The sequence below is a fragment of the Armigeres subalbatus genome, chromosome 2 (assembly GCF_024139115.2).
Source record: "Armigeres subalbatus isolate Guangzhou_Male chromosome 2, GZ_Asu_2, whole genome shotgun sequence".
NCBI classification, from domain to species: domain Eukaryota; kingdom Metazoa; phylum Arthropoda; class Insecta; order Diptera; family Culicidae; genus Armigeres; species Armigeres subalbatus.
Genome location: NC_085140.1, coordinates 291,818,857 through 291,834,387, shown reverse-complemented (window position 1 = coordinate 291,834,387; position 15,531 = coordinate 291,818,857). Strand labels below are relative to the sequence as shown.

The window sequence follows — 15,531 nt, the reverse complement described above, 5'->3', positions numbered from 1 at the left end:
GCCTTCGCTGGCACACGGGTCGGACGGTCCGCGGACGGTCGATGGACGAAGTCGTGGTAGAATACCACGAACGGAATCTCGATGAGACGATGAATACCGCCGATTAGCGACAGAAAATCCAGCCGTACGAAAAAAACGCAGGGCGCTGCGTGTCCAACACGAAATCACATTTAATTTAAGGAATTGCTCAATAAAATTAGATTTTACCTCTTTAACCTTTTTTTGTATTTATTCACTTTATTAAAATTATCTGAGCAGAAAATGCAATCGATTGGACCTCGGTCCACAAAACTATGAAGAAAAACACAGAACATTTTAACACCACTTATTTTTTTAAACTCACTCACTAGTTTTGCCTTCAAATTAAAATTACTCAAGCAAAAAATTAAACTTTCAAGAACTGAACGTAAGTATTTAATTCGCGCACTTCTGCTCTCCAGTCGATTCGTAGACGAAATGAGCGAGTTTGAGTCGTACTTGCGCCAACAAATGTCCTCAGCATTCCCAAAGACGTGGCATGGACAGATCTAGACTATTGGAGAGTGCGCATTGCTTCCATCTAAGAGATAGTCTTCTTTTTCTTATTGGCATTACATCCCCACACTGGGACAGAGCCGCCTCGCAGCTTAGTGTTCATTAAGCACTTCCACAGTAATTAACTGCGAGGTTTCTAAGCCAAGTTACCATTTTTGCATTCGTATATCATGAGGCTAACACGATGATACTTTTATGCCCAGGGAAGTCGAGACGATTTCCAATCCGAAAATTGCCTAGACCGGCAACGGGAATCGAACCCAGCCACCCTCAGCATGGTCTTGCTTTGTAGCCGCGCGTCTTACCGCACGGCTAAGGAGGGCCCCTAAGAGATAGTGATTAGTCCAAAACCAATATCTATGGTAACAGTTGTAAGTGATGCTACTTTCAAACAATAGTCCAGGCTTGTACCACCTACGAATTTGTGCAAATTGCTTAATGCCAATGCTAATGGGTCGACATTGGCGACTTCAATGCAAAGAACGGGAACTAAAAGTCCCCCTTAGCTTAGCTTTGACTGACTACACATACCTATGGTTGCTACTCCGTGATTGATCAGAATAAATGAAATTGTACAAAGAATGATTGATAACGGCGCCGGCCACGATCTTGTAGTCAGTTAGGAAGATGGAAGGAATATTGCTAGATGGTTTTGCTATTTGAAGGCCGTGTTTACCTCTACGTCTCCACAAAAACCCCAGGAAGGAATGTTGGTTAATTAGTAAGCAACGTTGGATTTGGATTTACTCTGATAATTGATGCGATGGTGCCAGTTTTTTTATGCACAATAATTTGACCGAGCTAATTTCCGACCGCACAAAGCAGAACGATACAAAATACCGATACCGTACCGATGAATTTGTTTTTCTGCCGCACAAAGCAGAATCTGAATATAACTCTCTAACTATCTGCGTACCGAGCAAAAAAATGATCAATCGCGCACTGTTTTAAATTTCTTTTCTACTGCAAAAAGCAGAATAAAACTCGAACTTTCAGTTGCGGGCTGATTAACGTATCGTTCGTTGAAGAACTTGGAATGTTCTGAATGGTGGCAGCGTAGAAAAGTAGCCTTTATCTGAACCAGCGAGAACGCTGTTGAGCTGCGTATTCATCAAATAAAACCAGGATCATCCACCTAGCGGTGATGGCGCCTTTCTCGCGCAATAAGGTAATAAATGTAGCCGTTACGCTTACACCTCGATGATGTACAAGAAAGGCAAAACAGTTACACCGTCTAATGTTATGATAGAAAATTTACACTAGTAGACGACAGATGGCGCTGCCAAAAGTTTCTCGAATTTCCTATGTTCGAATTTTGACTTTCGGACAATATCATAGTACTATGAAACTGAACGAAGAACATACTTACGCCTAAATGCGTGCAACACGAGCATCTTTATACAGTCGGGATCCGCTGGTTGGGATTTTATTACTTGGGCCACTTTTTAGTTGGGCCTCCGCTGGTTGGGCCATGGCCCAACTAAAAAGCAACCGTACGTCAAAATTCAATGTAAACACGAAAAACGGGATTGGGCGTCACTGGACATCATTTGTGATGTTCAAGTCGAAATACACGTGTTCAAATGGCTGTCAGTTGGCCCAACTAAAAAACCGAATTCGTTAGTTGGGCCGAGGTCGTGGCCCAACCAGCGAATCGCGACTGTAGTACGATGCTCCTAATGGGAGCAAGCCAGGATGCAAGGCATTTTTCATAACACATTATTGTTCTATGTGACTATGTCTCATCACTATTTTAATATTATCTATTTTTTGCAATTTGCAATTATTATGAAATTCAATAGTGATCAACAGCGTTTTAGTCTCTGTCGGATGCAACTTGTTGCAAGAAAATCAGTTAAGAGTTTCTATGTGAAAATTTGGCTAATGTTTTTTATGGCATTTTGTGCACACACACACGCACACACATACACACACACACACACACACACACACACACACGCACACACGGACAGACAGACATTTGTTCAGCTCATCGAGCTGAGTCGAATGGTATATAACACCATGGGTCTCCGGGACTTCTATCAAAAGTTCGAATTTGGAGTGAAATGATAGCCTTTCGGTACAACTTAGTTGTACGAGAAAGGCAAAACCCAAATTTATCCACCAGTGGTGATTATGCCTTTCTCGATTCAATGTGTTGAATTCGAATTAGTATGGTAAATGCAACGTAAATTGCCTACATTTTTGCAGTTAAAAGCTTTCATGCGATTATATCACGCTACTTAAGAATTACTCAACTATGAGAGTAATGGATTGCGTCAAGGCTAAATTGATTAATGACCTAAAGTGTGCATGTAAACAGCGTATTTGTTAAAAGAAAAATAGAAATATTATTCAAACCGAAATTAACAAACAAAAACAATAGTGTCCAACTAGGAAAGTTTCTCCGTCGAATGAAACTAGTTGCACTCAAATCGGTCAAGTCCTTTTATATGAAACGTGTTTAACATTAAAAAAATCCCGGGGCTACACACATCCACACACACACACACACACACACACACACACACACACACACACACACACACACACACACACACACACAGACGGACATTTACTCAGTTTTTCGAGCTGAGTCGATTGGTATATAACACTATGGGTCTCCGAGCCTTCTATCAAAATTTGGCTTTTGGAGTCGAATTTTAGTTTTTGGTCCCAAATGTCCTGTAGATGCATGAAACTTCAATATTTGATGCCGTAGTGCAATAATTGGATGTCCAAAGTGATAGGGGAATTTTTGAAAAATTTGAAATTTTGATGATTTTAGTGTTCTGGGGGATGCAAATCTCCCTGTATAGGGATACATCAAATTTCGAAAAAAATCGAAATTTAGTTTTTGGTCCCAAATGTCTTGTAGATGCATGAAACTTCGATATTTGATGCCGTAGTGCAATAATTGGATGCCTTCTGGTACAACTTTGTTATAATATAAATAAATAATAGAATATCTCACGACGCCTGAGTGAAGCAAGGATGAAACTGAGGATGTGAAAAACACGAGTTTTCACGCTCGATCAGCCGTCAACATCTTGACATAAGCAGTTACCCAGCACACATGATAAAAAAAATATTTTGAGCTCTTTAGTGGAATGTCTTCACTTGTCATAAGCAGGGTTGTAAATTTTCGGCAGCACTGGATGAAAGTGATGTTTTTTTATATCATGTTTTTATTTTCTTCCTGCTTTGAAATCAACCTCAAATTCCCGGAGAGGCAGAAAAGTAAACAACAGAACTCACATCACCCACTGCGCCGCGAAGATGAAATCTACCACAGCAAAATGTACACATTCACCCAGCAAATTGAAAAAATTCACCACGCGTTTAAATGGGCCACTCACAGTCATACGGTAAGGAGCGAACTGAGCAGCATGTCAGAGTGACTAGTGAGTGGCTGAATACGAAATTGAAAGGTCGGTGTTGGAAATGATTTTTCGGCTGCATCCAGTCGCACTCACCACGGCGGCGAAGAAGGCGACTGCAGATTATACTGAGATCCATGTTTTTCACTGCATTGACTGTGAAATATTTCTACCCTGGTCATAAGACGAGTTAATACAACCCCATTGAATTCCACCACTTAATTGTATCTTGACAGATACGTATTTCGACCTCAACAGTAAGGCCGTCTTCAGTGTATCGTACGAGTCGAATCAAGTACGAGACACTGAAGACGGCCTTACTGTTGAGGTCGAAATACGTATCTGTCAAGATACAATTAAGTGGTGGAATTCAATGGGATTGTATTAACTCGTCTTATGACAAGGGCAGCACACATGTTCAACATAGGTTACTGCAACTCTTATGTGACCAGATTCAGTCACAATCAAGTTGCTGCAACCATTTTTGTTTGACCTGTGTTGCTCGGGTAAGGATTCAACACATTACCAGCATCAACTGTAAAACCCTATCACTGCAGTAGATTGAAACAGTATTTCAAAGCGTGTAATCTAACTCGGCTCCCGGCCAGCTCGAAGCTGATCTCTCGCAATCTGCGCTAATGCTGCATCAGGTATTCGACAATATCTGGGCCACCGCGACTTTTCCGTCCTACTGGAAGCAGGACGTTTTAGTGGAGGTCCTGAAAAAAGGGGAACTAACTGTGTGCGACAACTGGCTAGGCATTCAGGTTACTGTGCATCGTTCTCAAAGTTCTGCGCAAAGTTATCCTAAATCGGTTACAGGAAAATATAAGGCACGACTCTCTGACGGCAGCAGGCGGGTTTTTGCCACTAAAGATCATTTGTGGACAAGGGTCCCTCTATTTGGAATTTACCAACTACGAAGAAACTTTTGATCGTCTCAACCAAGAAAATCTGTGAGGCGTCCTAAGAAGCAAGTTTCAGACAAAATCGTCGTCCTCATCGAAGCGTAGTAGGAAGCATTTACGTACACAGTCCGCATATCGGAGCTTTGTTTGAGCCCCATCCGAGTAGTTGCAGGAATAAGGCAGAGATGTATTCTATCTCCGCTAACTGATCCTCATTTAAATTGACGTGATTTCAATTTACCATATGGACAAATTGATATGAAATTTGCGAAAAAGAACTGACTGTGGATATACTACAGTAGAGTCCATGTGAAGATTGGATAAATCAAGCATCCGAAAGATCAATTTGCAAAAAAAGAGCTAAACGGTGGTGGAGGTTGGTACTCGGAGTCTTATGGCTTTTCCGCAAACGCAACCTTTCTTTGAGTGATGTTGTTGTGTAGGGGTTATCACACCTATAGGCCGGTATCGACTTAAAAAGTAGAGAGGTTACGGAATTTTGTTCAATATTACCAAGAGGAATTTTGACAACTGATCTGCATGGAGCAAATTGTCACTTTTACTTACGGAATAGACCAATGCAAACTCTAACTTAACCTCACTTATTTTGACAGTTCACAGAGCTTGTTTACAAGGTGTTAGAAGAAAAATTGATGAAGAGAAAATTAAAATTCATATTTTTAGTTCAAAATTGCTGTGATCCGAATATTTTAGTGTTATTCTTTGCATTCAGCATGAAATCAATCGCAAAGGACATCTACATGCGAATAAAATAACGAAACAATTTTAGCGGAAGCTGCGCCGGAGGCTAAGTCCCGGAGAAAAAGCTCTGTGAACTGTCAACCTACGTCATCATGCACTGGTCTATAATCGAGCAGATTATTTTTCCGAAAGTAAAGTGACAGCTCCCATTACTTTGCGTGGGAACCTTACAAATGCCAATTCTGTTTTTTGTTCTTTTCATGTGGATACTGTCTATTATTGTCGGCGTAGCACCAACTTAGAATTCGGAAGTCCGGACTTCCGAACCGAACTTTCTTCCGAAGTTTTATCTGTCAAACTAATGGATGCGTTGTTTAGCGCATCTTTAGGGGAATCCAGCGCACTACTTCCGAAGTTGGGAAAGTTGCCTGTATCTGGAGAAAAATCCAACTTCGGTATAAAAAGCGGTATAAATTTATTCCGGATACACAATATATACATATAGAGTAGCGCAATTAGAATTGAAATGTATTAGATTTGATCTAGAAATAGCTTCAAAAAACTTCAATACATTCCCCAATAAAGTAGCAACAAGAAACTCACGTGTTTGCACTCTGTGGGTGACTACACACTTAAAATAAATCGCAGATTTCTGTGAAATTTCACCGAAATCTCAACAGCAGAATTGTTCGGTAAAAAATTTACAGATTTTCTGGTGATTTTGACAGTTGGACAAAGGAAAATACCGCAGAAAATCGGTGAAATAATTACCGAACAAATCTGCTGTTGAGATTTCGGTGAATTGAAGCAAAATTCACCGAAATCTGTGAAATGATTTAAGTGTGTAGGTTATCGAATTAAAAAGCTTTAGAAGTGAACACTCCCATCAAGTCACTTGAAGGGTTGAACAAAAATGAAAGTTGCCAACAGAATTATAAGAGAATCATTGTAAGAAGATCCTCTTTGCGCAACTCTATATAATAGACTCTGACTGTTGTAAGAATTTTGTTTCGATTCTTTGCTTTTCCGATTCAGTGAACGGAATTTAACATGTGATTGAGATAGAAAAAGATTTTTTTTTTGAAAACGATACCAACCTTATCTAAGCCCTGTCAGTAATTCGATTGATTCATTGTAAAATTTAATTGATTCTAGAAAAAAACACGTAGAAACCATGTATATGTGTGTCAAAGCTAAAGCTACCCTTTCTCTCGACGACAGTCTTTTCCCCCTATAATATTTGAAAGGAGTTTTACTTTTAAATAAATAACTTAGGTTTAACAGTGACTTGGTTTGGTTTTCCTTATGTCATTTTTTCACCTCTAGATTTTTGGTTATCCAAGTAAAAAAGGATACGGAAGTTACAACTTGAAGAACAACAATCCAATGCTGACGAAGAGATCAAGAGTTTCTGTCCTGATTTTTGTGGAAGCTAACAGAGAAGTTTTTTTGTTTTATTTCAATTTGCTATTTTTTCAATTTTTGCTATTTTTTCTGCCATTTCTTTTTTTTTGTTCTAGTGCTCAAAATCGTTTGATTTCTTTAAATTATTTCCCTCATTCAGTTATTATCTTTAATTTGTCCTCTTTGAATTATTATTATTTTTGAATTTACCATAGAGAAATGTGGAAAGGCATGGTCCATTCACAGTCGTTGTTTTATGGCCAACATTGATGAAGAGTGGACCAAACAATCTATCTACAAACTGCCGCTAACCGCAAGTCGAGCACATCTGTATATGGACGCAGTAAACGGCAGTAAAGGAATCTGTGATGCAACTGTTACCGATAAGCTATGATAAAGTGCCTAATTCTTGATTCAGCGATTAGAATCAAATAAGTTTTGCAGAGCTGTTTATGATTTCAATTTCCGGCCAAATGCAATTTGAGAAAACCATAATCTTGATTATCATAGCTAGAAATGTTTTGTAAATTTACTGTGGAGCAAAATTGTAATAATCGTGCTTTAATTTTAAATTTAAATTAATTAAAGCTCATACTACATAACTACTACTACATAAAATAACATTTTTATTTGAATTTGAAATTATTTTTTTATTTTTCATCAATTTTTACTCTGATGAACTTTACATTTTAATTTAACTATAATTATGAACAATAATCAAACATGCGTCCGTGAATCTTAAAATATATAATATGTGATCAATAACCGTTATGAAAAGAGATAATGGGTTATATCAAACTATTAAAGCTTAAGTAATGTTCATTCTTGGACAAGGATACAGATTCTTCTTTAGTTCCGTCTAATAGATCGCTGTATAAACATATAGTGAAGCACGCAAAGCTTTCGTGTGGTCATTAAAATATTTGAACAAAAAGTAAATTGAATGAAACTTAGGTTTATCAAAATAGAGTTTCAATTCTATACTTACTTATATGTCGCACTTTATGTATATTTCTACAGAAAACTAAATTCAAGAAACGATTCAAGATTTCCGGACAGTTATCCACGTAATATATTTGAGTTTCGTCAGTTTTCAAGATGATTTTGGAGAATCGCTGTTGGCTCAAAAGTCAGATACAAACGATGGAATCTGGAGGATTGGATAGTTTCAAATATGGTGAGTCCGTTCCATGTTTGCTTGTACAAAACTTATTTTACTAAATACGGGCTAGGTGCAAAGATGTATATTAGACTGGCCCAAGAAACAAAAAGTTGTCTAATTCCACGGGGCACCCCCCAGGATTGCGTCTTTGGGTGAGAAAATCAATCTCTGAAAATTTCAGCTCAATCGCTTGTTGCATAAGCTGGCGCATTTGATTTGAAGTTTGTATAGAATTTCAGCCAAAATGTATAGGAAAATACCTCCGTCACTCATTCGATCTGAAATTGGTTCTGATTGCTCGATTGACCTCAGAATTGCAAAACCGGCAGTTGGTATGCTACAGAACAATTTCACAGAACATTGCATGATGATTAAATGAACTTTTATATAGAGTTTCGGCTGATGCGATTCGATCAAAAATAAAATAAACCAGAAATTATATAAAGTTCATTTAATCATGCCAGTCAGCGTAGGTCAATAGCAATCAAAAATTCGAATGAGTGACACATACATTTTGCAAATCACAAACTAAATCAAATGCCAACGACTGAAATTGATCAAATTCTGGGGTGCCATTCGACAACATTTTTTTCTCCCCATAGTAATCTGGGCCAGTCTAATGTATATTTATGATGTCTGTCAATGTCATTGACATAAGTGCTTCCCGTTTCTCTACAACAACAGCGCGTTAATTAAAACAAAAACCTTCACTCTCGTCTAACACGGAAAGGTAAAATAACCAGTAGGGGACCCCTTAGTAGTGGAATTTTGCACTTCCCCTTTTGCAGGTTCTCCCTTTGAAATTTCATACAAAAATGTTTTTTTTTTTTTTTTATTTCTTTATATTCTTTATATTCTTTATTTCTTTGCAGCCCTAGGCTGGCTCACCTCTGGGACTTACAAAAATGTTTATATTATGCTGTAATTAGGGGGCCCTCCTTGGCCGTGCGGTAAGACGCGCGGCTACAAAGCAAGACCATGCTGAGGGTGACTGGGTTCGATTCCCGGTGCCGGTCTAGGCAATTTTCGGATTGGAAATTATCTCGACTTCCCTGGGCATAAAAGTATCATCGTGTTGGCCTCATGATATACGTATGCAAAAATGGTAACTTGGCTTAGAAACCTCGCAGTTAATAACTGTGGAAGTGCTTAATGAACTCTAAGCTGCGAGGCGGCTCTGTCCCAGTGAGGGGATGAAATGCCAATTAGAAGAAGAAGATGCTGTAATAATGCAAGTATGAGTGTTCACTGCGAAAAAATTCTATATATATAGTATATCTGTCGCCTTTATAAATTTTTGCAATAGCTCCACCCTAAAATAATCGGCATGGACCCACACATAAATAAAAGTAATTGCTCATTCGAGTCCACACCTAAAATTTATTTAGATATAGATTTTATAAGTAGTTTGCGCGGAGAATAATTTTGTGCGTGTAAGTAAAATCTATGGACCTTCGCCATTAAATATGTGTGTATCTTTAGTAGTGTAGGGTCCAAATACTATGGGTCATTTTACCCTAATCAGCACAAAAATAAAATAAGTTGTTCAAAATGTGTTTAATATTGAGTTCTTTCAACAAATTACTATTTGTTCACCTGAAATTACCCATATTTGATGTCGTTTGTGTATCTCTCTCTAACTCTCGCGAGAATCATAACTTCAACAAAAATTAGTACGGGCACATTATTCGGTCGACTTCTCTCAAGACCTTTCCAATGTAAATTTAAAACGATATTAACAATTACGTGTCCAACCTTCGAGAGCTAATAGTTTCCAAATTTACATTCACTACTATACCATCATAAATAGCGTCTTCGTTCTTGTCATTATTGATTGATAGAGTTATGAATCGCGTTGAACACTATTTCCACTAGCAGAAGCACTCCATTCTTTGCTCTAAGCTCATTTTCCCCCTATATTCGAAACAGATATTAGATGGCTTTAATTATCGGCACAGGGGTATCTCCTTCTAGTTTCGAGTGCTCACAGTAACAGTTATAACAGATTCAGCCCAAGATCACAATATATATTTATTCTGGCCTTTGCTTCGATTTTGACTATCTCTTTTGTCAACTATCTTCCTCGCAAAATGGAAATTTTTTTAGTAAAAAATGCATTTTAGGCATAGCTAATTCTTTGAAGAGTGGTTGTTCAAATGTTAGTACCTATTAGGTTGGTAAAAAAATAGATCATATATGCAGATTGTTTGCGAGAATCAGAAGCTTTTGATCTGCTTGTGCGGCGATATGTGAATAGATTTTATTAATAACAATGCTGTACTTGAAAATATGCCTCAGAGACGTTTAAGTATTTAGGAGTATCAAATTTTCTGTCGGAATTGAGTGAAAAATGGATCATGTTTGTTTGTTGCTTGAATGACAAATGTTCAGCATTCATAGGTCACATACAGTCGTGATTTATTCAGCGGGCAGAACGATCGGCCGGTCATCACAAAATTCGTTCTGCTTTGTGCGGTTAGCAGAACGATCGACCGATCATCGAAATGTTGTTCTGCTTTGTGCGGGTGAGTGCATTAATTAGAAAGTGAAGATTCAGTTCGCGTCAGTAAGCAGAACGATCGGCCGGTCATCGAAAATGTTGTTCTACTTTGTGCGGGTAGCAGAGAGATCGGCTGGTCATCGACAATTTTGTTCTGCTTAGTGCGGTCGGTAATTAAAATAATTAATGTTCGTTCGATTATGTTTTGAATTGATCAAACTACACGCTATACACGGCATACCGTTTACCAAAACGAACCCTGTCACAATACCTACCCCATATATCCAACATCCCAGTGATTTCTCGTGGAAGTGCAGATGACTCGTCGGCTTCTATCAAAGCGAGTATCACGTCAACAATTTCCTACCTATTCCTCAATTGACCTGCATTCGGACACGGCCGGCGCTGGTATTGCTTATTTTGGGTCACCAGTTCTTACACATTGAAGATGATGTTAGTCCCAAACTTCATCTGTTGGTTCTCTGTGTAATTACAGCTGACCTGGCAATAACGGAGTAGCAACCGTGGGCGGTCAATCATGCTCATGCTCATGCAATAACTTAGGTTTAACGGTGACTAAATTAATGAAAACCTCAATGTTCTTTTAAAGTTTTAAACATTTTTTTTAAACACGCCTCCAGACCGTCACCATCCGGCACAGTGCGCGCGTGTCTGTTGCGTTGCGTGTCTGCTGGACTTCAAAAACGCACCAGGGAGAAAGATCACGCAGCACATCACACCAACTCCTAACCAAACCGGCAGCCAGCAGTGCCATCCAAGCAGACGATTGATGCACGACAACGAGCGAGCAGAGCCAACAGACACGGACACATGGAATATGGAGCGAAGATAGGCTAATGAAGTATGTATGCCTATGGTGAATGGACGGCGCGCAGCTTCGAGAGAAGATGATGGAGTGGGTGGGAATCGATGGGGCGCACGGCGAACGAAGCGGGCACAGAAAGAAGAAAACAAAATACTTTCCATTCCAGTGATTTCATTTGTCGTCCAATGGTCACGGTAAGCAGATCGTTTGGCGCTTCCACCGAGTGAGGTGCCCTCGTCGAACTTCCGGAAAATCGGAACCAAAACAAACCCGCGGGAATAGTGTCTGTGAATATTTCATTCGGCAGTCATTATGTGACATTTATGCTAGGTGTAATGATTCGAAATCTCCGATAAATTGGTTGACAACAGTGAGCTCAAACTGTGAGTGATAATTGATTGTGTATGTCAGGCAACGTGTAAATAGTTGTCTTACGTGTGGACTGTGATCAACTGATTCGGTGCAGTGAGCAAGCCCGAAGCAGTCATTGTGTGTTTGCATTTTGTTCAACATTAGCTGCAACGAGTGTTCGTTTCTGGAATGGTTTATTGCATTTTCAATTAGCAGTTATTTGGAACAGCGCTTGCATCTGTTTCGTAGTCGCCGGTTCACCGGACCAGGTAGGTGCTAATAAGTGACAATCGATGGGAGAATAATGGAGTGAAATGAGGAGAAATTTCATGTTGTATTTGTATTTATATTGCTGTATGGCACGTTTTCGGATTATGCTATTTCTACTGGTCCTACTATACTTACTGAATACCTGCGGACTGTGTCATAAATGTAACGTTATGCTGGGAACGTGGATAATATCCGCAAAACAGAAGAAGGTCTGGTAATAACCAGTTTGGAACTTTTTTTTCGGTTTATGTTTCTCAGCTTCTGCCAGTAGTGATATGATGGAACACATTTTTGCATTTGAATGAGCGGAACGCAAATAGAGAAAGATGTTATGCGACAATCGAAAAAGCGCTTGAAGGCGTTTTCACACTAACGACATAGTAACGGTAACTTCGATTTCTTTGTGTGAAATGCAAGAATTAGTTGATTGTTTCGTTAATTTTTGAATTCTCTGAAAGTGTTTTTTTTTGCGCTACTTACAAAAGGAATTTCGGTCGTTGTTACAAATAGACCTTATTGAAGTCGTCAACATAAGCCATCAACAATCAACATGAGTAAATAATTTTTTTGTTAAATATCTTGGCTGTGCATATGCACAGCATATGTTTCGAAATGGACAAATTGATATGAAATTTGCGAAAAAGAATCCACGTGTCTTGGACGGACTCGACCCTCAACCTCCTACTCTCTAGATAGGCGTGATAACCCCTACACAACAAGACCACTTAAAGGTCACGTTTGCGGAAAAGCCATCAGAATCCTAGTACCAACCTCCGGTTAGCTCTTTATGCGCACTCTATGCCCCCCAGTAACGGACTGGGCGGGACGGTATAGAATGCGAATTCAATCGCACTCTGCTGTGCCAAAGGCTTGCTTGGCTAAAGCATTTGATGAGTTTGATTGCCTTTACGTAAGCTCGCTCTCGAATCCTCTCGTTTAATAAACAATGTGCACTCGCTTGGCTGTGGATATACAACAGTAAAGCACATGTGGAGATTGGGCAAATCAAGTATCCGAAAGATATTCAATTTGCAAAAAAGAGAGCTAACCGCAGTGGAGGTTGGTACTCGGATTCTGATGGCTTTTCCGCAAACGTGACCTTTAAGTGGTCTTGTTGTGGGGTTATCACGCCTATCTAGAGAGTATCTCCTAAGACACGTGAAATTCATCAATTTGCCCATTTCGAAACATATACATATGCACAGCCAAGATATTTAACAAAAAAAATGGTTTTCGTACGGCCGAGTTGCCGAATAATATGCAATTAATTATGAGTAAATAAGCCATGTTTGGTTGTGGCATGATATTGCACAAAACGATTGGGGTCATTTATTTTGGCAAGGGTGGAGGGATATCTGCAACCAGACACTCGAGAAGATAACTCATGTAGTGTGGGGTTGGGAAGTCCTACCTGTTTTACCACCGCACTAAAGCAAAAACTTTGTACTGTAATCCTGATCCCCATAGCCCACAATCAAGTAATACTTTAAGAGGGGGGGTTAGTGGGCATCGAGAATGGCTCTCACTTATGCTGTCGCACAAAGCATGGAATGTATACCATTTGAAAGAAAAAAACTTATGCCAATAATATTTAAAAATCAAATAAAATATATTGCGATCTTCCAAAAAGTTACGTTTTTTCCCTTGTTGGTTATTTTTTCGTACTACCGTGCTGAAGAACTGTAATCTCTATCTATAAATTGTCAGATAGTGGCATAACAGATGTCCTTACATGTATGCCGCAGAAACGGCATACATCATCTTGAAGTTTTCCTATAACAGCTTCAAGTAATATTTCCTATAACAGCTTCGGTTCGGCCACTGGCCTATTATAAGACCTGTTGTATATGTGTGAAGATCTTTTTTTTTAAATTTTTGTTGATTTAGTTTTGCTGCGTCGCAGCATGCGTGAAAAAATAAAAATGACAGTTGTGCTTTGCTTCCGTATTGAGTGGTGTGCCCCCGAAAACGCGAGCACTTTGAAACTTGGATTCCGTTAGGAGTGACCTTAAGACTGCCTCGCAATCAAGATGTTTTGTCAGATGTCCTCTATAGAATGTTACCAAGATTTGAGTTCCATTCTAAGAGAGCACAGCACGCAGGTGTACAAAATGGTTCGGGACCTATGAATTGTCGAGATGAACCAAGTTTTGCCAGCATATCAGTTTGCTCATTTTCTTCAATGCCACAATGACCAGGAACCCAATACAGGTTTACTTTACTACGACTAATCAAGGTTTGAAGTGACTGAACCAGGTATCTGGCACCTCCAATCCTACCCACTACGTTTGACAATAGCCAACATCTTTGAGTTTCCCATTGTTCGGTTGAAATTGGGTTTCCCACTGACAATTCTATTTTGTAAACAAACCACTATTCCGAACTGATTTTTTTCCAAATAGACGTAATTGTTTTACACCATTTTTGGAGAACTTGTCCGAAACTACGAATGCGAGGTGTGTTTCAACAAGTACAAATATTGATGCCTTTAATAAATTTTCATATATCGATCGGCACCAAGCGCTCTACTTCGCCAAAATATCACGATACTTGAAACATATTTTCAATGGGAGGTTTTTGATGACTACAATTACGCCTTCGTGTTAAATTAATCGATGATTTTGATGCTGACATCAAAAACATGGCCGCTTCGCAGACCCCTGGACTGAACACATTGCTTGTTGCTGATTTCAAAGTATTCAATGCGGTTTGACTGTTAGACATGTCTTACTAGAATGTCATCCACTACGTTTGAGGAATGCCTCCGAGAAGAACAATTTGTCAGTCGTCATCAAGCAGCCGTAATCGTAAGGGCGTTCCCCAATATGCCACGGTATAGACTGCGCATCCGGCGACTGACGAGGGTTTGGTGGTGGGGCTGGTAATCGAATCCATGACCATTTTAAGGTGAGCGTGTAGCCAACTACGCTACGGGACCCTCCTTTCTTTTTCACACCATAATGTGATGAAATTTAGGGCAATTTGCATTCGGTTGGAAATAACACAGTCATATTTTCCTCTAACCAATATAACTATATCATCCGAAAAGCCCATTATTTCAAAGCTTTGAGCCCAGCTGTTCGTTAACGATTAAAGACCACAATGGAGGTAATAGTACCTCCTCCTTGAGGACACCCTTTTACTGCTCTCACGCTAACTGATGAGCATCCAAGGTTAGCTTATATTTCTTTTTTATATCTTTATTAAAGAGACTTTCAGCCCAAGGTTGGCTCGTCTCGTATGGAAAAAAGCTGATATTTCTCATTTTGATAACATTTCGCACAGTCAATATCTTTCGTTCAATTGCATAAAATGGTAATATTTGCATACCGATGGAAACCTAAAGGCATAAGCTGATAGCTGGTGAAGAGATTTGATTTATTCTATCTATTGAAAAGTTTTTAATAATCATTTTACTTCACTCTATTAATCATAAATACTTAATTTTTAATTTATTTTATGGCGTTTAGACAAAAGTGGTTGGCTGTCAGTAG

The 15,531-nt window shown here is 39.1% G+C and overlaps 1 protein-coding gene across 1 annotated transcript in view; it reads left to right on the top strand.

Moving 5' to 3' along the window:
- The first annotated feature begins 11,537 nt into the window (after positions 1-11,537).
- The window catches only part of LOC134212404 (protein yellow-like), an 87,956-nt gene continuing 83,962 nt past the window's right edge, over positions 11,538-15,531 (top strand). The window contains exon 1 of the mRNA XM_062690232.1: positions 11,538-12,036. The gene's annotated coding sequence lies outside the window, so the exon portion shown is untranslated. The remainder of the gene's footprint in view (positions 12,037-15,531) is intronic.